The sequence below is a fragment of the Felis catus genome, chromosome A3 (genome assembly GCF_018350175.1).
Source record: "Felis catus isolate Fca126 chromosome A3, F.catus_Fca126_mat1.0, whole genome shotgun sequence".
NCBI classification, from domain to species: domain Eukaryota; kingdom Metazoa; phylum Chordata; class Mammalia; order Carnivora; family Felidae; genus Felis; species Felis catus.
The window spans coordinates 93624956-93652629 of record NC_058370.1 but is presented as its reverse complement, the minus strand read 5'-3'; the positions used below and the strand labels follow the sequence as shown (position 1 = coordinate 93652629).

Genomic DNA, 27674 nt, shown 5'->3' with positions numbered 1-27674 from the left:
TAACTGCATAACAAAGTCCATTGCCATGCAATATTTGTTTCCATTGCTTGTGAAACAAATGAGAAAGACACTTTATGTTTTTCACTGACAAACACTAAGGTCTCTGAACTTACTCTAAGAAAATGTTATCTATATTTAGTAAAGGAAAATTAAGGCAGTGACTAAGTACCGTTTTATTTTATTTTTTTAATGATTAGGAAGAGATTTAAAGAATACATAAAAAATATTAAAAAAGGGAGGGGGGGCACCTGGGTGGCTCAGTTGGTTGAGCGACCGTCTTCAGCTCAGGTCATGATCTCACGGTTTGTGAGTTCAAGCCCCGCGTCAGGCTATGTGCTGACAGAGCAGTCTGTGCTGGAGTCTGTTTTGCTTCTGTGTCTCCCTCTCTCTCTGCCCCTCCCCCACTCATGCTCTGTGTCTCTCTGTCTCAGAAATAAATAAGCATTAAAAAAAATTTAAAGAATACATATAATCATCGTTGCCAGACTTAATGTGAAATGCTCAATATTCAAATCCAATTTTCTTTCCTGGATAAGTTCTTCTTTCCTATCTCTTGTCAGTTTGAAAACATAATACCAGAAGAAGAGGGGCCCAATTCCAAACAGAGCTCCTAAGAGTGAAGTCCTGGTTGTGACTCTGCAATTGGCTTAGATATTTGCTGATCTTGCACAGGGCCAAGGAATCAAGGCCAAGTCTTCATTTCACCCTTAGCGCCTGGGGTTCCTTGCACTGGAGCAGGTACTTCAGTTTAAGTGGGGATCTTATGGTCAACCGCTGGGCTTGCGCCTATGGGCTTTGGGAGATATGTCCTATTGGGCTGGGTTGGGGGGGAGCAGGGAAGGTGGCCATGTGCACAGCTGGTACTTGTGGAATGACATCTTGGCAACCAGCACATAATTGCACCTCGACTAAGTACTTTTAAACGTTTGTTTTTTCAAAGGCTACCTTTTGTTTGAAACTAATGCTTGCTAGATGATACAATTTTACAAAATTTTAGAGGAAAGTTTAAATCATAATGTTTCAAATAAGGAAAATATTTTCTTTGAATATTTCATTGGGCTTTGAGTTTTCCTCTTCATGAAAAAAATAATAAATGGGGTTCATCCCTTCTCTTCTGGTCCTGTTTTCTTATAGAACTAGAGCTGTAAATCGTAAGAAAAGGTTTTTGGGTTTTGTTTGTTTGGTTGGGGTTTGGGGTCCATTTTTCTTTCAGAATGAGGTCTTCTGTGGCCCAGTGGCTGTATGGTTGCAGAAATCCACCTTTAAGCTAAGGGTTAATGTTATGTGGGAAACCCTGAGTAAAACTGTCTTATTGATGATTAATTAAAAGTAGGAGAAAATACATATTTTGACTAGTTTATGTCTTTTGGTGTTCTGTGATTGCTATTTTATGCTGTTCAAAAATGTCAAAACACAGTACAACTTTGGAACAACTTTTAGACTTAGACTTTCCTAATTTTGACTATACTCTAAACTTTTTTTTTATATTTTCTCTTTAAGAGTAGTTTTCATGTTTTCTGTCAGTATTTTGATCATATCTATAACCTTGTTAAGATTTTCAGTTTAGGAAGCACCTTACTTTTAAGTTTTATTTTTCAGTCCCTATTGAAAGATACATTGCCCTTTAGTAAGCTCTTTTTATCTATTTTTTTTTTATTTTTTAAATTGAAAAACATGTTTTTAGTACTTTTGTGTTTTTTGAGCTCTTATTATTGATAATAATTAACTTCTAAGTTTATTGCTGCGACCCTGATACTTCTAAATATCTATAGATATACAGTCTCAATTTTCTGCACATTAAACCTATGAGGTATAATCTAGTATGAAAAAGTTCAGATAATGTCAATTGCCAAAGTCACAAAGATAAAAGATGAGTGAGGATTCAAACCTAAGTTTTAAGCTGCTAAAACTGAAACTTTTCATCACGGAGCTGTAGTATGGTATATAAGTTAATGACTGTGGATGTTTCTGTTCTGCACACACACACACACACACACACACACACACACAGGCACTGGGCTAAATATAAAAGGTGAGTGTTGGGGGTAGGTGTTTATGTGTGGAGATTCCCTCGTCAATATAATACTCTTATTCTATACTTATTCACTGATGTGGAGACGAGTGATGGCTGGTGGAGTGATGTAGTTGATCCATGTTTGGGCTAAAACAGGGTCTGCTTAGCTCAGCCACATTCCTTTCCTCTTTACTTTGGAAGTAGCCTGACTTCAATAGTGTGCATTGTGGTCTGCTCCTCCCTGTTTAAATGTAAGGGGGTCAGGCATCACTGGGGAAGGACAACAATTCTTTAGCCTTGCTTATGACTGCTTTGGTAAGTAAAATTCTTAGGTTCACTTTCAAGAAACCCATTGTTCCTATATACCAAAGCAATGTCCTCCATTCCAAAGTTGTTTTAGTAATATAGTGAATATTCTGATCCTGTATACCTGAATAAGTTATCAGTCTTTCCATTGTTTCCTAATTCAAATGTGAAAGAAAGGTTTAACTTACTGACTTTTATGTTAAATCTCCCAAGAAGTGTTATAATCCTTTAGCCATAAAAGTCAATAGCTACCAGTATCCCTTTGTTTTATTTTGATCATTGTAGTCAGTGACTCTGTTCTGTTTCTTTGTAGGTAGCATGAGATTTTGAGCCATAATATAAATAAAATTATTTAATGTAAAAATATAAATATAAATATAAATATAAATATAAATATAAATATAAATTGAGCCATAATTTATATTATGGTTGAAATTACAAACTTATTGGAGCTCCTGGCTGGCTCAGCTGATAAAGCATGCATTTCTTAATCTCAGGGTTGTGAATCCAAGCCCCACATTGAGCATGGAGCCTACTAAAAAAAAAAAAAAAAGAAAAAGAAAACACAAACTTACTTGTAATCATAATCTTCTTTCCTAAATCCAACCTGCTTTCAACAGCAAAGAGCCCTATGAAACTGAACATCTAATAATATGTGAACTTAGGTAAAGGTTTTCATGACAGACATAAAAACATAACAAGTCATTCTTCAGTTTTTAAATTTCATCTTTGCAAATTTTGAATGGAATTGCAGAAGTGTATCAATATTTTATCTAAAAAGATATTTAAAGACTTATAAAACCTTTTTATAATTTGCCTTTTTGTAAAAGGACTTTATCTAACATATGGAATGGGAACGTGCAGCCTCATAATGATCAACTCTTATGAGAGTAAGTAGCTATTTTAGGTTACAGGATCTGTGTGTTATTGAATATATTTCTGAGTTTCCAACCATATAACAAAGCAGTAATTGAACATACAAACATATCTTTTTATTACCTTGTGTTTGTAAATATCACTGGCTTGATATTTAAATGCTGCTAATAGTTCTAGAAGCCTATGATTTTACTACTTTCAGGTAAATTATCTCAATCAAAGATATTAATGTGTTTACTCTTCCAATTATTTTCTGATAGTTGTTGGTGTGGTCAACTATTTGTAGTTTAATTTTACTATTTTTATTTTAAAAAAAATTTAACATTTATTTATTTTTGAGACAGAGAGAGAGAGAGAGAGCATGAACAGGGGAGGGTCAGAGAAAGAGGGAGACACAGAATCTGAATCAGGCTCCAGGCTCTGAGCTGTCAGCACAGAGCCCAACGTGCGGCTCGAACCCACAGACTGGGGGATCATGACCCGAGCCGAAGTTGGACGCTTAACCGACTGAGCCACCCAGGCACCTCTGTAGTTTAATTTTAAAGAACCCTATATTGAAAGACATTTAAAATTACTTTATTTGATCTTAAATGCACATGGTTGTTTAATAGATTTTTTTTCTTATGTGAGAAAACCACTCTTTTACTAGGCTAATGAGTTTTAAGTCAGTATTTGTGGGAAGGAAATTCAAAGGTATCTGCTCCCTGATGAGTGCTACTTAATCAAGACTGAAATGAAGATGGCAAGATGTTTGCAACCACCTAACCCTCACATCTGGCTGACATAAGGTCATATCTTTAATTTAACAACATTAACAAATGATAAGCTCTATAGGTTGATTGATAGAATCTTCTTTACATAGATGCAATGAAGTTTATTATGGTACCAAATGGTTTTGAAATATTCAGTAAAAGTGTCAAGTCAATAGTGTGGTGTTAACATTTTACTATTTCCTCATATAGGGTGTGCATACCAGTGCATCTTAAATATGATCATTATTGCCAGTTCATACTCTGTCATTTTGATTTGTGCTTGGAATTCAGTCCCTTCTGTGTTCTTCAAAGTTGTTTAATTCACTGAAATTCAGTGATAGATACCACATTAAACACTACATTTTTTTCTCTTTTGACTTGTGTAAAGCAATCTGTTTCCCATGAGATTTTTCCATACTCCCATTTGAGAAAAATGACTCAGTCTATTTGATTTCTTTGCCTCTTTTTACAGAATCAAAGTCAACAGTGTCTTTGGTTCAGAAGGTAAATACAAGAGCAGACTCACTTCATCTCTTCAAATGGTGATAAAATTGTCCATTCATAAACTACCAAAAAAAGTTTTCAAGTGATTATTCTCTGGGAGGAAAAAAAAGATTGGTTTTCCTTACAGAATTGCAATGAGAGTCAGTTTTAAATGCAAGAAAACTTTTTAAAAGTTTATCTAGATAGATTTTCTTTTCTCTTTCTTTTTTGTTTCTTTCTTAGAAAGTAACTTCTGGCTCAGATACTCTTAACTCTATTTTTAAAAGCATAAAATTTATAGTGTTGGCCTCTGATTTTTAGTAATAAAAGGTAAGGCAAGCAATGAATTACAATTATCTGTAGTTAATAAACAGGTTGAATGAATAATTTAATATATAATGCACTATCTTCAGTAGAAAATTTCAATCAAGTTGTAGATAAAACATTTGTTTTCTAATATTTATGATATGACAGCAAAATAAATTGAAAATAGAATGTCTGAAGTCAGAAATGAATCTGACTCCTTCAATTTTGCAGCTGGTAATTGGGCCCTGGAGGATTTAGCTCACAGACATATTGTCTTCACCTGTAGTACCTGTCTCTTCCAGCTTTTTCTCTTAACAATCTCATAGTCAGGATTTTTGACAGGAGCCCTGAGGACAAACACCTAAAAAAAGAAAATAAAGCTAGATTTTTGGGGTCAAATTAAAGTGATCTGGGCTTCATTCAGCTAAGCCATCCTCTTGAGATTTAAATCAAAATATGAAAGAAATTTCCATTTTAGTCTGAAGGAGAGAAGTTCAATTTGAACTTTGGTCACTCAGCCTCTGTTAAGTACTATTTTGTTTTTGTTCCTCTGCAGAGACTATTTACATACTTTTGATATTTGGCTGAAATTCTACCATGCGTTGTAACCCGACTACCACCTTCACAAATTTATTGTAGTTTATAATATGTTCACTAAAGTCAGAATGTGTCTGAGCATCATATATAAGGACACAGAGCCCTGTGGTTAAGAGCTAGACAGTGAGATTACTCCTTCACACCTCCTGACAAGAGATAAGATGAAAGACTGAAAACCCTAAAAGTTGAGATGGATATGGAGCAACCAAAACTTATATATTGCTAATGGGAGTGTAAAATGGTACAACTGCTTGGCAGTTTCTTGAAAGTTGACGTCTATCTTCTGACTCAGCAATTCTACTCCATTTGTCTTAGAGAAAGGAAACGATAGGTCCACAAATTTTTTTTTTGTAGAACAATGTTCAGAGCACCTTTATTTATAATAGCACTCCTGCCCCTCTCCATCCCCTCTGCCAAAGAAGCTGGAAACTATCCACATGTGCAACAACACAAGAATGGATAAAGAATCGGTGGTATATTATACAATGGAATACTCATTAGAAATTTTTTAAAAAAGGATAGATAATTGAATAGGCAACAACACGGGTGAAACTTAAATATTTTATACTGAGTGAAAGAAGCAAGGATAAAAATAAATTAGTATTTACCATTTATATGAAAATCATGAACAGGCAAAGCTAAATATGGAAAGTGGTTACTTCCTTGGGAATAGAGATTGACTGTAGAAAGAGATAAGAAGGCAGTTTCTGAGATGTTAGAGATGTTCTATAATGAGTTTTGAGTGGTGATCACACTAGTGTATACAACTGTCAAATCTTATTGAATTGAACACTTAAGACTTGTGCATTTTAATGTATCTAAATTATATATCAAATTTGGAAAATTGGGGAAAAAAAGCTAGAACTTAAAGTCCACTGATCTGGATTCAAATGCATATTCCACACCCTGTTACCTGTATACCCTGAGTGAGGTTACTTATGTGTGCTTCCAAAAAGAAGTGTGAGGATAATAGTACCTATGTTAGAAGGTAATTGGGAAGAAGTTAGTATTAGGGATATGAGAAACTCAATGTATTTTAGTTATTGTCATGTTTTCAGACTATTTTTGCTGTTATTTTTCATTTATAACCATTTTAATAATCGCAAGAAGTTCAAAAACCTATTAACTGTACTTCATTGTATGGGTGTTTTTTAATACATCATTTTATATTTTGGAACATAATTGTATGTGTGTGTATAGAGAATTTAATATATTCAGAATTAAATATACATACCTGTGAATAAAGAAACCACACTAAAACAGCTTAAATTACTTTAGATTTTAGATTACCAATTACAGCTTAAATTACTTTAGATTTAGATTACCAATAATCTACACAGCTGCCTCTGCTGAAGTTATTAACTTAACACAGATCTGTTTGAGTCCTCAACTTAGGATCTTTCACAGCTGTCTTGGGGAGGAAAACAGTGCAGAGAACAGGACCTTGGAGCTTGAATGACTGAATAAATGGTTGGTTGTTTCATTTTAAAACTTTACACAGTTGGTATGCTGTGTGTGTGTGTGTGTGTGTGTGTGTGTGTGCACACGCATGCTATACAGATCATTATTCTTTATCAAGAAATTAAGGAAATTTACTCTGCCCACTATGATTACACTAAATATGCTGAGTATTGTTTATTTTCCACCATCCAGGGTTTTAATATGGCCTCACTTTGTGCTCAAATTTGTCCTATCTACTCTAGGTTAATTTTGTTTTTTTAAAGCTTAACGTAATAATGTCTTGTTAGAAACCATTTGATGAATACATCTAATCACCAAATCTGATCTACATCAATTATTTTGTCATTACTAATGTGATCATTATATTTAAAAGTTATGCCATATGATTTAAAGATTAATAGGACATAGCTTGTTCATAATCTCAATATCCGCCCTGGATTCAGCATTGCTGTCTTACATTGGTATTAGGTCTGTGCATAGTTGACTGACTTTTCCTTAGAACCCATTTCTCAGATACTCTGTTGATAATAAGATGCGAAGAAGACCAATGACAGTAATCAAAATCCATAGTACAATATTGTACTCCCTTAGCTTAATTAAGAGATGAGCAAGAAACTTAGGTAAAATAAGAGTAAGACAGAGATATTTAGCAAACATAATTAAAAAGAAATTTTCTCTGGTCAGAATATAACAATCAATACAAAAGTATCTCTCATCCTTATGATTCAGATCAAAACTATTTTAACTGTGTTTATACCATATATATGTGAGTATAAACTTTGTCTTTACTAATAAAGAAAAAAAATCAAGATTCCATAGAAAAACATCAAAATGTACAGGATAGTGCTTCATTGATCTTTTCGTTCTATGATGGCATTTATACAGTTTTATATATCAGAAGCAGAACTACCAAGAGTAATCTCTATGGACCCTTCAGAACATCATGGTCCATGAAAATTTGTTTAAATAAACTTCAGTTTGTCAATAGCACTCAAATACATCCACGTCTCTATTTTTTTTATTTTTCTTATTTTTTTACATTTTAAAAAATGTTTATTCATTTTTGACAGAAAGGGAGTGTGAGTAGGGGAGGGACAGAGAGAGAGGGAGATACAGAATCTGAAGCAGGCTCTAGGCTCTGAGCTGTCAACACAGAGCCTGACATGAAGCTCAAATTCACGACTAGTGAGATCATGACATGAGCCGAAGTCGGACACTCAACCGAGTCACCCAGGTGCCCCCATTCATGTCTCTATTATCTCTGTTTGACATTTTCTCCACAATATCCTGAATCCAGTTAAGAATGTCAGTAAGTAAAACCAAATTGGCACCAGGAATATAAAAAAATTATGGTAAATATTACAATTGAGTAACTATTATACATAAATTTTAAACTAGTGCATGTAACCTTGAGAATATTTTCTGATTCTAAAAATGAAAGCACATTTATGAAAGAAATAAATCTCTGTGCCAGATCTTGCTGATTAGTTCACCTACTATTTACAATACAGTTTCGGTCCCTTGAATCTATAGTCAATAATTAATTCCTCCAACTGAACTCCCACCCACACACAAGCACACATACACAGAAATTACTAGTTGAAGGCTATATTTTTAGATCACACATTCAGATCTTACTTACTTGTGTCATGCTTGACTATCCAACTTAGTCTTCGGTAATATGGCTATCAGTTGCTGAAATTTCATTCATTCAACAAATACACTTTTCTTCCATCAACATCTCTTTTTCTTAGGATTTTGACTGGAATTATAGTATATATATTGCTTAAGAAAATTTAACATTTTAATATATTATTTCTTGTTATGAATCATTTATTTAGAAATTGTTCAATTTGTCTCAGCAATGTTTGGTAGTTTTTAACTTAGATTTAACTTAGAGGTTTTATAATTAATTCTTTTAGACAGCAAGTGTATTTTGATTCTATTATTAATGCTACCATTGTTTTACTTTAGTTTTAATTTTTATTGTTGTTATGCATATATACAATGATTTTAATTTAATAAAACTATTAATATTAATAGTTTGCCTGTAAATATTCTGGATTTTCTATGTATATAAACATTTCAGGGATGTCTAGGTGGCTCAGTCAGGTAAACATCCAACTCTTGATCTCGTCACAGGTCAGAACTCAAGGTTCATGAGATCAAGCCCTCTATCAGTTCTGTGCTGACAGCACAGAGCCTGCTTGGGATTCTCTTTCCCTCTCTCTATGCCTCTCCCCTGCTCAATTTCACTCTCTCTCTCTCAAAATAAATAAATAAACATTTAAAAAACAAATAAATAAACATTTCAACATTTTACCATTTACTGTAACACTTTAGGAAGAAATTTAATACCACTTAAGAGCTTATTTTGTTTGTTATTGGAAATATGATTTGTAAAATCTACTTGTTAAATTCACAGTTCTTTATTTTATATTGTTGGAACTTTTGAATATATCCATGTTAATTATGCACTGAGAGAGAGAGTAGTTCTACCATAATCACACATCATATATATATATATATATATATATATGTATTTTATGTATCTGTACATATATTATATGTTTGTTATATGTTTATTATATGTTAATATTAAAGGAATATTCCAATACTAATCGGACATTTTTAATGGCTGAGATGGGGCCCAGATACTACTAATGTACATTTTATATTTATTCCTTCTCCTCAGATTTCCACTTTCCAAGTATGTGTTTTCTTTGTCAGTGTGGATAGATTTCATTTTGTGACTAAACGGGAGGATTTAATTTTGGTTTTGAGGAAGAGCTTGAAAATGCCAAGGAAGATGCAATATTGACTTGTATCATTTTTCCATCAAGCACTTGAACTGTAGTTGAATTGAATGAGTAGTATAGAAAGCACCAAAGGCTAATAAATGTATCAATCTGTTTCAGAAGTAGCTTGGTGGAAATTTGACAAATGGTGCTCATTTGAGGTCAATGTAAATGTTAAAATGGGATTTTATGACCCCCCCTGGAATAAGAAAAGCTTCTTTGGAAATCAGGTGATATAGACTGATTTTGAGAGGGGATGTCATCACCATTTCTGCCCCATAGCACAGTGATGAGAGTTGGAAACAATAATTCAGAGACAGCACCCTTTCCATGTCAGAGACACTTTCTTCATGGCTAATGGCAGCAATATGGCTTTTCAGAGTGGTTTTGCAAACAGTGAATCCAGTGAACAAGCTAAAGCTGGAATAGTCCAAAAATGACATGGTGACAGCAACAGACTTATGTATATGGAAGCAAATATTTATATCTGGAAATAATGGGAAAAAACTATTAAAATAGTCAGTAAGGTCACTATATCCAAAAAGTATAAGTTCTTAGGTGCACTTCACAAAAAACTAAATAGTATTAACAACCCAGAGGCAGATCCATGTATTTAATATTTGATTGACATAATGGTTAAAATATGTAACAAAAAGAAATTGTTTAACAATACATGAGTTTTCCAAAAACTTAGTGATTAAATAATAATAATAAACTAAATCCATTTCTATCACTATAATTATAAAATATATTTCAGCAGGTTTATACATGACATAAAAATAGTGAAACCATTGTTTGTTGAAAAATAATAAAAATAAGCATAAAAGTTCTATATTAATAATAAACATAATTAAAACACAAACTGGATAACATATACTTAAGGAAAATTATTATACAACTATTAAAAGTTTGTATAGTTAAAAATACTGTATATATATATGTATATATATATCTACAGTCCTTGTCATGATTTTTTTGTAAAAATACTGTATATATATATACATATATATGTGTATATATATGTGTGTATATATATATATGTATATATATGTGTGTGTGTGTATATATATATATACACACACAGTCCTTGTCATGATTTTTTTGTAAAAATACTGTATATATATACATATATATGTGTATATATATGTGTGTATATATATATGTATATATATGTGTGTGTGTGTATATATATATATATATACACACACAGTCCTTGTCATGATTTTTTTGTAGTGCTGTCAAATGTTAAAGGGTCTACATGCTATGATTTTCACAGAGCTTTTACATGGAAAATTTCTCCCATACATTACATTCTTCTTAGGAAATTGAATATGAATAAATAGCAAAGCAATTTGTCTTATAACTGCAAGGAACACTGTTTAGAAGAATGCCGAATCAAACTTTTTCATCAATCATTTTGATTTGGTCAGGCATTTCACTAATATTAATAATGAATACTATTGGCAGAAGAAAAATATGTCATATGAGGGAGTGGAAATGATTGTGTTGAATTTACATAATTAGAATATGATTCAGGGTAATACACACAGTGCAGCGAGATCTTATGAAAAGTAAGCAGAATGAGTTTGATAAATACTTGCATGCTAATGATCAGACATGGAAATGAATAAAAAACATAGTTAGAAAACTAGAATTTGACCAAAAGAAACAGCCAGAATGATGAAGGAATTGCTTAAGTCCAGTTCTAGCTAAATCAGTAATAAGACCATAGATCAGTTGATAGTATTATTATGAGAAAAGTCATCTGTGATGGAATATTAGCCAAAATTAGAGGTAGCAGCAGGATGCTGAACTTTGCCTTTGAAAAATATTGAAATTAAATTAACCAATCTACATGAATGTTGAGATAGGTGAGAGTTACGGTAGATTTGCTTACGTATAAATTTACACTGTGTCTGTTTGCGTCACCATTTTTTAGGTCCTAAAGTCAAGATGAATTTCCAAGTTACAAAGTACCGTCTCTGTCAGTAATGAAAGGAAGATTTGTGAATCCATACAGGCTTGCTTGATCTATCACCAATGCACCTGATCCATCATTGATAGCTTATTGTATGGAAGAAATCTCCACCTTCAGCAATTATAAAGCAAAGCAAAATGGGGTAAGCAAATTAATAATTAGTTTTGATTCAAACAGCATTCTTTTGTGGAATTGTCTAAGGAGTTGTCTAAGGATTCTCATCTTTGGATAAGAAAATTTGGTAATGTTAAATATGTTTCAAAATTTGGTATTTGTTAAACATGTTTTTTATAACTAGTTTAACATTTTAGTGTTTACAAGGTGAGCGATGATCAATCACCATGGTAAGTTGAATTCTCCCACATATATTGTGGTTTTAAAAATCAATCAGTTAATCAATGCAGTATTTATTATATTTTCTTATGTAGTTACTTCTGCAACAGGAATTATGGGTAGTCTAGAATAAATGAAAACTATGGTCTACATCTGCAGAGAGGGGATATGAAATGGCAAAGATCAGTACATTATAAATATGTATATCATATACAGCAGGATATTTATAATATACATGTAGCGTAAAATATATGAGAAAAACCTGTGATTTCAACAAGAATTACAGTTAGTTCAATAGTATTTCAAGGAGAATGAAGTTTGATGTGTATTGCAGTAGAGATAGAAGAATCCCTGAGGGGACATAACTGGAATATTAGGTAACTTTGGGTTACACAAATAGGCCAAAGAAATCACTTCAGCAAAATAAATACATGTGAAGGCAGGAATAAGAATGATACATTAATGGGTATTTGAGAAGACTTGGTGGACTAATGCGCTACTCGACCTTAATGAGTCACCCTGAAGGATGAAGAGTGAGGAAAATAGGCTTCATATCCCCAAATACCTTGCTTACATTACCATGTATAGGGTAAGTGTTAAACATTTAAATGTACAGGAAGAATATTTGTAAGAATGTATAAGTTGATTCATGTATGTTAAATCGCTAAAGTTCCTAAATAAAAATAATCCCATCATCACTTTCAGTCTTCATCTCCAAATAGGAAGATGAAATGATATAGTCATGATATTTAGTGACTGAACAATATTAAAACTGATATGCCTGTGGTAAGTGTCATAAAGTTGTAAAAATCTATTTCATTGATTTAAAAAAATCCAGCATCCAAAGTTCTGTGGATGATCAGAATAATTGCATATGTTTTATCACACTATTAGTTCTACAAGTATATTTTTGCCATCTTATTGTTACATATAACAGTTGTCTAGTTTGGTAAGATTAGTAGCAGAATGTAGCATGTAACTGAAAAACAAAACAGTTTGCCCATTTATGATCTACTCCTGATAAGCTGCAAGTTTACAAGTACAACAGCATATAGGAATGAAGCTGAACATTTTTTCTTATTGATGGGAATCCTTATCAGTGCATCTTAAGAATGTGGTGAGTTCTGGAATGGAATGACATAGCCTTACACAATATTGGATGATAATGTTCCTGAAATAAATCACACATGTGACTGGTTTTCGAATGAAAATTTCCTCATAAAATAGGAAATGTAAAAAAGGGGCTGAGGGGAGAATATGCAGGGTAGCCTGGGAAGTTTCCATGGGCCCGACCTTGAGGGAAGAGAGTGTGTGGAGGAGGGCACAAAAATTATTATGGGCTAGAGGTCCATCGCTTTTGCCCACTTGTGCATATTGTTCTAAATGCAAAGAGGTCTGGAATGTATAGTCTAGCTTTTTGACCAGAAGGAAATGGAGACAGGATTTGTAATGTAAAGCAGTCTTTATCACCCTTCTGTGGCCCAAAAGTACTGGGATGCTGTCAGAAAATGTGTAACACAAACAGAATATGCCTCATACTGGTTTGCCTTACGTAGAATTTCAAAGCTGTGTGTCTTAATAGTCACCACATTAAAATGCCCAGGCTTAAGGATGATTTAGAATGAAAAACAACCCTTTTATATACAAATATAAGTTAATATGGCAAACCGCCATTTGGTGTAAATTAACTGCATTTTCAGTGTTTATAGTCATAGATCGAATCTTCAGAAGTAGGCTTGGTTCATTCTGACATAGACTTTTTTTTAAATTAGGGTATAAATTGTTATTAGCTTTAAAATCTCAGATAGGAAGATACTTCTTTCAGAAAGTTGCAAGTAAACATCAAATTAAAAGAAAAATATATTCACCTGTGAGAAGAACAAAATTAAATATCCAATTATGTAGACTACGTAAATCAAGAACCAAGTATTTACATTACAAGGATTCAGACTTCTTTTTACCATGACGTTTTTCAACCCAGATTGATTAAATGTGATTTGCTTATAACACACAATTTAAATAGTTTGGGCTCATGAAAAAAGGAGGCTCAGCACCACAGATTTAAGTCTTGAAGTTTTAATTGTCTCATATGTACCATCATATAAATGAAAACAAACTGTGTACATACAGTAGAAGAATGAGACACTATAGGCAAAACAGACTTGCAAAAATAAATTTTAAAATTATAAACAAAATATTAGTATACTGAATCCAACATGAATCTATATATGATAAATTTATGTTAATATAAATAATATATATATAGCACATATAATAAAATACCTATACTTTAATCTACACAGGCAAACTACCTTGCCTAGTTAGATTATTCCAAGAATGCAAGGTGGTTCACATGTACAAAATAAATCAATGTAGTACAACACATTAACAGATTACAAAACTACGGAAGGAAAAGCAATTGATCATTTCAGAAGATGCAGAGAATGTAGTGATAAAATTCAATACTATTCCTGATAAAAGCTCTTAACAGACAATAAGTAGAAAAGAACTTTCATATCCTGATAAAGGATATCTGAAAGAATTCCCAAAATACACCGTATTGTGATCAATAAGGAAATGTAAAAACATTACCTTTAAAATCCAAAACAAGATAAGGATATTCACTATGACCTCTCCCATTCATAATTGTAAGGGAGGTGCTAAAGCATTCAGTAGGAAACACAATCAAATGTAATATTTATAAGATTGGAAAAAAACTAAATTTTTAAAGTTAAGATAAAAAGGGGTAAAAAGAGCAGTGTCGCAATATTAAATATCATGTGTATTTATATGCTTAAAAACAATGTGTTAGAAAATGCAAGAAAAAGTTTAAACAACACAAAAATAAGAAAACAAGAAATTCACCCAATAAAAGATTTGTATTCTATTGGAAAAGAATTATATAAGTGTGTGGAAATGCATTAAAGAAGATATAAGTGACTGAAGAAATATAACTTTTTCATGGATATGGAAAGTTGATATTTTAGCAATGTAAAATCTCATCAAAATGATCCACAGATTCAATGTTCTATCATTAAATTCTGGCAGAGGTTTGAAATGAACTTACCAAACTTACTCTAAAATTTATATGCAATAAGACAGGGCCAGTAACAGTTTAGACACTCTTGAAGATCAGGTAAGTGTGAATTGCAGCCATAAATTGGCCAGTGACACTCAGTAGAGAGCCTAGAAAAACACTCACAGAAATGTGAACCTATGGATCACAAGAAGTATGAGAGTTAAAAGAGAAATGACCATTTAATAAAATCATGGTATGATATGTTTTCTGTATATCAACAGTCTAAAAGTAGAAAAGTGACCACCTTAAAAAAGGAGGTTTGGAGAGTTGACTTTGGCGAGACACAGCTGTGGGTAAGGTGTGGGGAGATAACCTTTTGACAGAGGGTAATTCAAAGTACTTTAAGTAGTAGAAAGCGAAATCTGAACTTTTAGAAGTCTGCTACAATAGGGGACATGACTGGCTTAAGGGTGCTCAAGTGGTAAAGTGGGGTGGAATGCCAGGAGTGAAATCATAGTCTGAGGATCCCATGGGTAGCAAGAAGCAAAGGTGGTGCCAATGTGGTGCACTGTTCCAGGCATAGGAGCAAGCCAGGGTGCAGGATTTCAGCTCTGTTTTGCCATAAACTCTGAACCCCTGCAGGGTCATGAAACCACTTTCCTTGCCTGAGTCAGCAGATGCCTGGCAAGACCCTCCCCCAGAGGAACAGCACAGGTGCACGCTGTGGGGATCCCTAAAATTTGGAGTTTTTAAAGTCAGACACAAACCTGAGATAAAAAATCTCAGACATAGGCAGGGGAAAGCAGGATTCTAATGGAAACTGAGGACATAAGAGGGGTGATTTATTAACCCCTGTGACTCGGGGCCCAATCTTTTGGATCTGAGATCAGAGAGCAAGGTGCCACCATATTCATCCTGCCCATCAGCCTGAAAGCCTTCAGGGAGCAAATACCATCACCACCTCCTGGAGGCTGGAGCTGCTTACTCCAAGCCCCGCCCCCCACCCACCAACCCTTGGAGGTGCAGTTCCACTGAAACAAGTCAGCATGAGACTCACCACAGCAGGCCCCTTCCCAAGAAGACCAGTAAAAACAACTCACTTGCACCAAGTCTACTGACCAAAGAGTGCTACAAAGCTTCAGCCCTAAGGGAAATGGGTTCTAGCTTTTTATACTTTTATCCTTTATTTTTTATTGTTATTTTTTCATTTATTTTCCTATTTTTTCAATTCCATTTTTATTTTTTATTAATAGTAATTTTTATTTATACATTTTTTAATTTTTAGTTTATTTTCATTTTATTTTATTTTACTGTTATATTTGGATCTCAATTTTTTTAACAAGCAGACCAAAACACACTCAGGATCTAGTTTTTTGGGGGTTTTTTGTTTAGGGGGGTTGGAGATTTTTTTCATTTTTTTCTTTCAATTTTTTTTTCTGAACAAAATGATGAGACAGAGAAATCCATCCCAAAAGAATGAATAGGAAGTGGAACTCATGGCCAGGGATTTAGTCAATGAAGATATAAGTAAGATGTCTGAACTAGAATTTAAAATAATTAAAAGGATACTAGCTGGGTTTGAACAAAAAACATAGAAGATACCAGAGAATGCTTTTCTGCAGAGATAAAATAATTAAAATCTAGTTAGGCTGAAATTAAAAATGTTATAACCAAGATGCAAACCCAAATGGAAGCCATAAAAACAAAGATGGACTGGGCAGAGGAGTGAATTAGTGGTGTAGAAGATAAAATTGTGGAAAATAATGAAGCTGAAAAGAGGGAAAGAAAGGTAAAGAATCACAAAGGCAAATTTAGGGAACTCAACGACTTTTTAAGACATAATAATATCATAGGAGTCCTAGATGATCAAGAGAGATTAAAAGGGGAAGAAGGTTTAGTTGAACAAATTATAGCTGAAAACTTCCCTAATGTGGAGATGGACACAGACATCAAAATACAAGATGCGCAGATAACTCCCATTATATTCAACAAAAGCCAACCATCACCAAGGCATATCATAGTCAAATTCACAAAATACTCAGATGAGGAAAGAATTCTGAAAGCAGCAAGGGAAAAAAAAAAAACCAGTCCTTAACCTACAGTGGAAGACAAATCAAGTCTGCAGAAATCAGTCCACAGAAACTTGGCAGCCCAGAAAGGAGTGGCAGGATATATTCAGTGTGCTGAATCAGAAAAATATACAGCTAATAATTCTTTATCCAGCAAGACTTTCATTCAGAATAGAAGGAGAGAGAAACAGTTTCCCAGACAAAAATTAAAGGAGTTTGAGATCAATAAATGAGCCCTGCAAGGAATTTTAAGGGGGTCTCTTTGAGTGGGTGGATGGGTGGAAAAAAAACAAAAACAACACTAAAAGTACCAGAGAACATTACCAGAAACACCAACTCTACAGGTCACACAATGGCACTAAATTCATATCTTTCAATAATCAATTTTGTATCCTTTAGGTAAATACCTATAGTGCAATTAATTTCCAGGTCATAGGGTACTTATATTATTAGTTTTTTGAAGAACCCTCATACTGTTTTCCAGAGTGGCTGCACCAGTTTGCATTCCCAACAACAGTACAAGAGGGTTCCCCTTTCTCCGCATCCTTGCCAACAAGGTTGTTTCTTATATTATTAATTTTATTATTATATTTTTATTATATTTTATTATATTAATATTATTAATATATTATTATTATATTAATATTAATTAATTAATTAATTAAATTAATTAAATTAATTATATATATATTATAATATATATTATATATATATTATAATATATATTATATATATATAATTAAATTAATTAAATTAATTATATATTAATATTAAATTAATATAATAATTAATATATTATATTATTATATTTTATTATATTAATATTATTAATTTTAGCCATTCTGACAAGTGTGAGGTGGTATCTCATTGTGGTTTTGATTGGTATTTCCCTGATGATCAGTGATGTTGAGCATCTTTTCATGTGTCTGTTAGCCATCTGGATGGATGTCTTCTTTGGAAAAGTCTCTATTCATGTCTTCCCCCATTTCTTAACTGGGTTATTTGTTTTTAGAGTGTTGAGTTTGATAAGTACTTTATAGATTTTGGATACTAACACTTTATCAGATATGTCATTTGCAAATATCTTCGCCTATTGCATAGGCTGCCTTTTAGTTTTGTTGATTGTTTTCTTTGCTGTGCAGAAGCTTTTTACTTTGATGAGGTTCCCATAGTTTATTTGTGCTTTTGTTTCCTTGCATCTGGCAACATGTCTTATAGGAAGTTTCTGTGGATGAGGTCAAAGAGGTTGCTATCTGTGTTCACCTCCAGGATTTTTAGGGTTTCCTTAGTCACACTTAGGTCTTCAATCAATTTGAATTAATTTTTGTGTGTGGCATTAGAAAGTCACCAGGTTTCATTCTTCTGCATGTCACCGTTCAGTTTTCCCCACACTATTTGTTGAAGACACTGTTCTTTTTTACATTGGATATTCTTTCCTGCCTTGCCAAAGATTAGTTGACAATATAGTTGTGGGCCCATTTCTGAATTATCTATTCTGTTCTTTGATCTATGTGTCTGTCTCCATAATTTGGCTATTGTTGATAGTTCTGCTATAAACTTAGTGTACCTTCAAATCTGTATTTAAGTATCCTTTAAATTTAATTTTAATGTTTATTTATTTTTTGAGAGAGAGAGAGACAGAGACAGGGTGTGAGCAGGGGAGGGGCAGAGAGAAGGAGACACAGAATCTGAAGCAGCCTCCATCCAGTCTCTGACCTGTCAGCACAGAGCCCAACAAGGGGCTTGAACTCATAACTGGGAGATCATGACCCGAGCTGAAGTTCGACACTTAACTGACTGAGCCACCCAGGCACCTCTGCATTATCTTTCAATAATCACTCTGTAAATGGACTAAATGCTCCAATCAAAAGACATAGAGTGTCAGAATGGATTAAAAAAAAAAACAAGATCCATTTATATACTGCCTACAAAAGACTCATTTTAGACCTAAATACACCTGAAGTTTGAAAGTGAAAGGATGGAGAACTATCCATCATGCTAATGGATGTCAAATAAAGCCTAAGTAGCCATTCTTATATCAGACAAACTAAATCTTAAACCAAAGATTATAACAAGGGATGAATAAGGGCACACACACACTTTATTTTTTTGGAGCAGTGTTAAGTTCATAGTAAATTAAACAGAAGGTACAGAGAAATGCCTCTCTTACTGTAGTGGTGCCTTTGTTACAATGAACCTACACTGACACATTATAATCACCCAGAATCCATAATTACTCTCAGGTTTATTCTTAATGTTATACATTCTATGGGTTTGGACAAGTGTATAACTGCATGTATCCGCCATTATAGTATGATGTACGATTGTTTCACTGCCCTAAAAATCCTGTGCACTCTACCTATTATACTCCCTGCCTCATTCCCTGGCAACTGTTGTTCTTATTATTTATTGTTCTATAGTTTGGCCTTTTCCAGAATGTTATATAGTTGGAATCATACAATATATAGCCTTTTATTGGCTTCATAACTCGTTTCTTTTTAGTGCTGAGTAACATTCCATTGCCTGGACATACCACAATATATTTGTCCTTTTACACACTAAAGGATATCAGGTTGCTTTCAACGTTTAGCAATTATGAATAAAGCTGTTATAGACATCCATGGGCATATTTCTGTGTGGAAATAAGTTTTAAACTTCTTTGGGTAAATTCCAAGGAATGTGATAATAGGATCAGATGGTAGGAGTATATTTAGTTTTGTAAGAAGCTACCAACCATATTCCAAATTGGTTTAACTGTTTTGCATTCCCACCAGCAATGAATGGGAGTTCTTATTGCTCCACATCTTTGGTAGGCTTAGTGCTGTCACAGTTTTATTTTTTTGTAGTTTTTTTTTTTTTTTTTAATTTCAGTTAATTAGCACACAGTGTAATATTAGTTTCAGGTGTACAATATAATGATACAACACTTCCATACAGCAGCCGGTGCTCATCTCAACAAGCACACCCCTCAATCCCCATCACCTATTCAACCCATCCCCCCACCCACCTCCCCTCTGGTAATCATCAGTTTCTTCCCTATAGTTAAGCATCTGTTTCTTAATTTGCCTCTCTCTTTTTCTCCTTTGCTCATTTTCTTCTTCCTTGCATTCCACATATGACTGAAATCATACAGTATTTGTCTTTCTTTGACTGACTTATTTCACTTACCATAATACTCTCTATCCCCATCCACACCCTTGAAAATGGCAAGATTTCATTCTTTTTATGGCTGAGTAATACTCCATTCTGTATGTGTGTGTGTGTGTGTGTGTGTGTGTGTGTGTGTGTGTGTGTGTATGCCACATCTTCCTTATCCATTCACTAGCTGAGGGACACTTGGGCTGCTTCCATAATTTGTAGATGCTGCTGCTATAAACAGCGGGGTGCCTGTATCCCTTCAAATTAGGATTTTTGTATTCTGGAGTAAATACCTAAGAGTGTGATTGCTGGGTTGTCGGATAATTCTTTTTTTAATTTTTTGAGGAACCTCCATACTATTTTACATCATATCTGCACTAGTTTGCATTTCCAACAGTACAAGAAGGTTCTCCTTTCTCTGCATCCTCACTGACATCTGTTGTTTTCTGTATTGTTAATTTTAGCCATTCTGACAGGTATGAAGTCATATCTCATTGTAGTTTTTGATTTGTATTTCCCTGATGATCAGTGATGCTGAGCATCTTTTCACGTGTGTGTTGGCCATCTGTATCATCCTGGGAAAAATGTCTATTCATGTCTTCTCCTTATTTGTTACTTGGATTATTTGTTTCTGGGTGTTGAGTTTTATAATTTCTTTATATATTTTGGATACCAACCTTTAATCAGATATGTCATTTGCAAATACCTTCTCCCATTCCATCAGTTGCCTTTTAGTTTGGCTGATAGTTTCCTTCGCTGTGCAGATTTTATTTTGATGAAGTGCCAACAGTTTACTTTTGCTTTTGTTTCCCTTGCCTCAAAAGACATATCTAGAAAGAAGCTGCTATAGCCAATGTCAAAGAGGTTACTGCCTGTGTTCTCCTCTAGGATTTTGATGGATTCCTGTCTCACATTTAGGTCTTTCATCCATTTTGAATTTATTTTTGTGTATGGTGTAATAAAGTGATCCAGTTTCATTGTTTTTTTTTTTTTAGTATTAAGTTATCGAGGTCATCTAGATTTTCCCCTATGTTATCTTCTAGGATTTTTGTAGTTTTGCATTTTAAACTTAGGTCTATGATCCCTTTTGAGTTAATTTTTGTGAAGGGTGCAAAACTTATGTTTACATTCACATTTTTTACATGTGGTTGTCTAATTTTTCCAGTGTCATTTTTTTATTGTTATACATTTTCAAACCTGGTTTTTAGGTTAAAATAGGTTCATGATTATTCTATTCCCTTGGTACAAATAACTTTTTAGCATTAAATTATGCAGGAGTTTTAATATTTATCTGATAGTATTTTTAGAAAAGTGAGCAAAGTAAAAAAAAAGAGACTGAGTAATCCATTAAACAGAGAAAAATTTTTCAGAGATGAAGCAAAATACACATACTTCTAATGAAAGTGGGGAGCAAGAAAGGATCATTTCCTTGACACATAGCAGGAAAATATGTAATGAAAAATATAATTAGAAGATTTATAAATATTAAAAAATGACTTCTAAAAATATCAAGAAACACATTTTTATTAGATAATTTATTGGTATAACTGGATTCAAGAAGACGCTTCTTGAACTTCATGTTTTGCAGGAAAGTCTTTTTGAATTTTAAATTCTGCCTATAGCCAAAATATCATGCAGGTTTGAAAAAAATGAAATTATCTTCAGTGATATAAAGACTGATGAGTTTTTAAAACCTGTAAAATAAATCTGAAAGAAAAACAAAATAAATTTATTCAGCACAATGAAAATAAATGCACAAAGTTCTATGTGGGATACAAATGAAAAAGACATAAACAAAGAATTCAATAATACATATGGGTGAGCCTAAATGAGTCAATTTTCCTATTAAAAGACATAGATTCACAGATTTGGGGGATATATAGCCCTAGGGTATTTCCAAGAGAAATATTTAAAAATATTACAAAAAATGGTTGAAAATAAAAACATGGAAAAAGAAATGCCAGAAAGAAATACCTAATACAATAAAAAGTAGCTGTATCAGTTTTAATTGTAGTAACATTAAAAATCAAGGGTAAATATTTTGGAAATGTCAAACTAAATTTCTTAGTTTGTGTGGTGGACTAATGGATATACATTTTACAGTTATACTAATGAATAACTTGTATGTGTCAAATATTTCATAATTTAGAAATGCAAATCAAATCAAGTAACTTAGACATGTAATCAAATTTCACTGTAATTTAACAAATTAAAAAGTAAAAATTTTCTTATATATAATTCCTAGATATTAGTTATATGTGTATATACATATGTGTATGCTTTTGTTCTAGAGTCAAAGTATGCCCACAATTTTGCTCTATGGACTTGAGATATATATTGGTATAATTATCAGTAACAATTGTCCTTTATTTGTGAAAAGCATAAGTAATATAATCACCCTGCTATATTGAGGTCACTGCATTGTTTTTAATGTTATATACTTACTTTTTTCTGTTAGAAAAAAAAAATCCCATCTCTATGCATTTGAAATGACTTTAACTTTGTAATTAAATGTTTTAAAACCCCTAGTAAATAAAATGGGATATTAAATTTAAAAATAGAAAAAAATAATGACAAACCCATATTCAAATTAGTTTATTTCTTGCTTTAGAAACTTCCAGAAATGTATCATTAAAAATACACTCACAATTTCATGGGGTACCAGGGTGGCTCAATTGGTTAAGCATTGGACTTTGCCTCAGGTTATGATCTCAGGGTTCACAGGTTCGAGGCCTCCATTGGGCTCTGTGCTGACAGCTCACACCCTGGAGCCTGCTTCAGATTCTGTCTCCCTCTGTCTCTGCTCCTCCACCATTCACACACTCTCTTCCTCTCTCTCTTTCTCAAAAATAAGTAAACATTAAAAAAAGATTTTTTTAATACTTTAAAAATACACTCAAAATATCAATCATACTGCACACAATTTTTTAAAATGTTTTAAATATCTAAAGCATAGTTAACTCTTTTTTCCCTTTCTTCTTGCTTCTTACTACTAGTAACTAAGGTGGGGCAATTTGGAAGAAGTCATCCAGAGGAGGTGACCAGTGAATTACCTTTGCTGGACCCAGGCAATCTGAGACTCCTCCCTCCCTCCCATGTCCTTGGAATGTGCATTCTGCTTGCCTTTCCAAAAATAGAGGCTGACCTAAGGATACAGCCTTCACAGTGATGTGTTATTGTCATCATCTGGACTGTATACATGACTGAATCCTTAAGGCCTCTATTATAAACCTTTAAGATCCTGGTGGGCAAAAGCAGAGATCTATTCATCTTGCAGCTGCCCAAGACAAGCCTTACTGGTAAATTCCCTTGCTTATTAAACCTGCCACCTCCCAACCTGGAGGCCCTGCCTCTCTCTTCAGCCTCTCCTTGCCTTCTGTGTACATAGCCAATTCGTACACCAACAGGTGGACTTGGCTAAAGCACATCCTTGAACAATTCTTTCCATGAAATTGTCTGGTTGTCAATTTTCTGAGTCCTTTTATTTCTGGAAGTATATTTAGTTACTACTCTCATGACTGCTAATTTGCCCAGACAAATAATTTTAAGTTTAGAGTGATTTGCTTTCCATTCATCATTTTGAAAACCATCCTTGTTACACTGATTCATTATCATAGTGGCTGCATCTTCTTCCATCCCAAATTATCTTGGCAGCGGTATTTTTCACCAATTTTGACATGAATGTATTGAACAATTTTGACATATGTGCGTAGGATTTCCTTCGATTCAAGAGCATGTTCTTCTATAAATTTTAGTGGTTTTTTTTTTGCTACTCTTGCCCTATTCTGGTTCTGGATTTAGCAGTTTCATTTATGTTATTATTTTTGCCTGCTCTAGTGTTCATTTCTTAATCTACAAAAAACTATTTCTCCTTTTTAGTGAATTTTATATGATTTTATTCAGATCCTAATTGTCTTTATTTTTTCCTAGATTTGTCAAAGACTGAAAACTTTGTCTTTTGATTTTTCCATACAAACTATTTTTCCTTTCAAAATTTCTACTTGACATATCTTTATTTTCTTCCTTTTCTATTATAATTTTATATTTTATTAAAAAGATAATTTTATATTTTATTTGGAAGTTTAAAACTTACTATTGGTAAAATACACTGTTAAATATTCTCTATGTGAAGATAAGAATATTAGGTTATCTTTGCTCCTAACATTTTTTACACATTTTCTCTTACATCAGTTTTATTAATAATATAAATAATCACATTAACATATTAATTAACACACAATACTATACATTTTCAAAATAAAGCACATTACATTGAAAATGTATTTTCAGGAATTATTTTCATCATTAGTATTTGCTTTGAAATGATATATTCAAAGTAGATTGAGCCTTATTTTGCCTATCTGTGGATTCAATACTCATTAGTATCATTTTCATATATTGATATCATTTCTTACATTTCTATTTGGATTTATCCTTTGGTTTTAGTACTTTTTAAAAAAGTTTTATTTAAATTCCAGTTCGTTAACATACAGTGTAGTGTTAGTTTCAGGTGTACAATATAGTGATTTAACACTTCCATACAACAGCTCAACATTTGGCGTAGACATATAGCTACAGTACCTTTTGATTCCTTAAGCATCTCAGTATCATTATGGTTTGCACACATAAGAACTCTTGCAATAATAAAATTACAGAATTATGGCATTTTCTCTCAAAGCTTTGAGTCATTTTCCCAATATTTTTTGACTAGTCAGTCTTTTATGGAAGAAGACTAAACCTTGCTTTGTTTTCCCTATAGAAGTATCCCTGTTTATAGCTTTCTCTTGTCACGTTGCTTGTCAGCTTTTAAACTTAACATCTTGAAAAGATAGAGCCAAATATGTAGATATATATCTATTTTACATTATAATTAGGCATTAAACATGGTGTTCTTATAATTATCTTATTATGACTACTTCCCTACCCCTGAACAAATCAGTATCTGACAGCTCACTTCATCTTCCTGGCTGTTCTCCAAATTACTAACAGTCAGATCATACCCATGCTTAGACACTGCACTATGAGAGGAAAATCTTTATATTTTAATAGTTATTATTAATTCATGTAATTTTTTATTTTAGAAACTATCTTAAGTAATAACAGAGTAGAGTAAGATAAGTGATTTTGAAGATTATGAGGGGTTTTTGTTGTTGTTTTGGTAAATGCCTGCTTATATGCATGGTGGCCTCTTATGTGATATCCATAAAGCAATAATGCTTAAGAAATTCTCATGTTATGTATTTATAATCACATCTGAGCATATAAAGAAGTCTATCTCCTTGATAATGTTTTTAATTAAGGTTTTGTATTATTTTCATCAATATACACAATTAAATAGAAATATTTATGCTATAAAAGTTAGCAATGAAGCAGTTTTTTACCCTGTAAAATAAAGATTATTACTTTTGTTAGATTTATAGTAGTTGCAGATCAAATGAACTAAATCTGTGAAGATTCCTTAGTTGTCACAGAGAGATCTAAACCATAGTGAAGATGAAGCTGAGTCCATACTAGCATTGCTGACTATTTTATATGAATCCAGCATGAGAAAATATGTAAGTAATTCAGCTGAAAAATTTTGAGATTATACCACTATGACTTCTTTTACAAAATTCAAACTTTTAAAAATATTTTGTTTGTTTTATTTATTTATTATTTTTTATTTTATTGTTTCAGATCCTTTGTTTAAAAAATACCTTTGGATATACTTAAATTATTGACTAGAACGTTTTCTGTCTCTTTGATGAATCACTTCAGAAAAAATCCAGTTTTCCTTATTCAGAGTTTTATTTTTCATTTTAAGTACAGTGATTGAAATTTAGTTTTAAAAGCTCTTGCTTTTATTTTCAGTCCCACTGCCAATCTTTCAACAGTTCACTTGACCTTTCTTTTCAATTGGTAATAGTGGTGGAAATAATGACTTTCTCCTACTATAATGATCATAAGAGAACAAATAATTTTTGTAATGACAGCCTGCACTTAGTGAAGAAATGTTCTTTAAAAGAGAGATTTATTATCATTATTATATAATTTTCTTGTGTGTAAGGCAGTGTAATCATTAGTCTTTATTTTTATTTCTGGTACTTTCTAAGGACTGTTGAATGCCCTCAAATATGTTTCTTAAGCTCCCTATTTGTCAGACAATGATGGGATCCATGTATGCACATGCTCTAAAAAATTTTTTTAAAGAGAATTACATATTTTTGGAATGGCACTTTTCCCTTTTTCTCATTTTATTAATTTTCCTGGTAGTTGATGAGACTCCATTTTTAACTCCAGTGAGAAGTGTCTAATACTCCTTCTTCAATTGATTTTCCTTTATTTGCTGTTTTCTCCGTCTAGAATCCTTATGTTAAGCATAACAATTGTCTTGAAATTTTTTATAACATTCATTAATTTAAGCTTTTCCTTTTATTTTTGGAAGAATTCTCTCTTTAATGCAATATTCTGCAGTAACTGCTGTGCTTAATATGCCCCTCATTGCTTTGAAGAATTAAGCAGTCATCCTTTTTAATCTAAGCAAATTTGTGATCACAAATTTTTTCTCTACCCAAAGTTATTGAACTTATTGTTGTTCATAGTATCTAAGTCCTACCAAGGACTTACTTCAATTAAATATTGTAAATTATTTTTTTTAATTTTGATTGCAACTGTTAATGACTGAATTTCTAATGACTTTGAATTTCTAATGCTATTTTCTTCTTTTGAAACCTTTGATCCATTAAATATTTTTCTATCATTTCTTGTACTTGCATTTACAAGCTTATATTTATAGGTAAATGGCAGGGGTTTTGAGTGGGATGTGGGGGCCACAATTCAAATATTTAGTCTATATAAATGTTTGCTTTAAATAAAAATCAAAATTTTAGTATAACATCAGTTTCCTTCTTTCTTTTCTTCCTTTTTAATTGGTAGTTTTTGCTCTTCAAGTTATTTCTTGCAAAATAGTATATGAACCAATATGGAGAATGAAGGACACACACACACACACACACACACACACACACACACACGTATACTCTACCAAATAAATAATCACAAAATTCCTATTTCTCAAGTTAATTCAAAACCTTTTAAAACCCTTGTGTTTTTTTAATTAAACTTAATTATTTCCATTACTTATTTATTGAGGAGCATTTTGTTACCAGACAGTGACCACCGCCATCTTTTTTTCTGTAAGTCATTTGCTTTATAATAAATTTGGAAGCAAACACGGTGACTTTGGAATTCTGTAAGGATATATAAAAAAATTGACACAATCCTAACACAGGCTGTCATCACCTAAGCATGCCTTCTAGAATGATGTTTGACTACTTCACACTTCTATAATAATGGCCTTATTATTGTACTGTGAAAGATTACATCTCAATAAGAAACATTGAACTCTTTAACCACTTTCCATGAATTTAATTATTTCAAAGTATTAACAAACTAGTGAAAGAATTAATCAAAACCATATAAAGTATTATTTCTCATGGATAGGAAAAAGAATAGGATGAGGTAAATTAAATCTAACTCCTAAGACTTTCTAATGATAAGGACAT

The 27674-nt window shown here is 32.6% G+C and overlaps 1 long non-coding RNA gene across 2 annotated transcripts in view; it reads left to right on the top strand.

Annotated features, from left to right (window-relative positions):
- Positions 1 to 11707, top strand: part of LOC123384509 — a 472056-nt gene extending 460349 nt beyond the window's left edge. For both annotated transcript variants that reach the window (XR_006595688.1, XR_006595689.1), the window contains one exon: positions 11533 to 11707. This is a non-coding gene — a long non-coding RNA (uncharacterized LOC123384509). The remainder of the gene's footprint in view (positions 1 to 11532) is intronic.
- The last annotated feature ends 15967 nt before the right edge of the window (positions 11708 to 27674 follow it).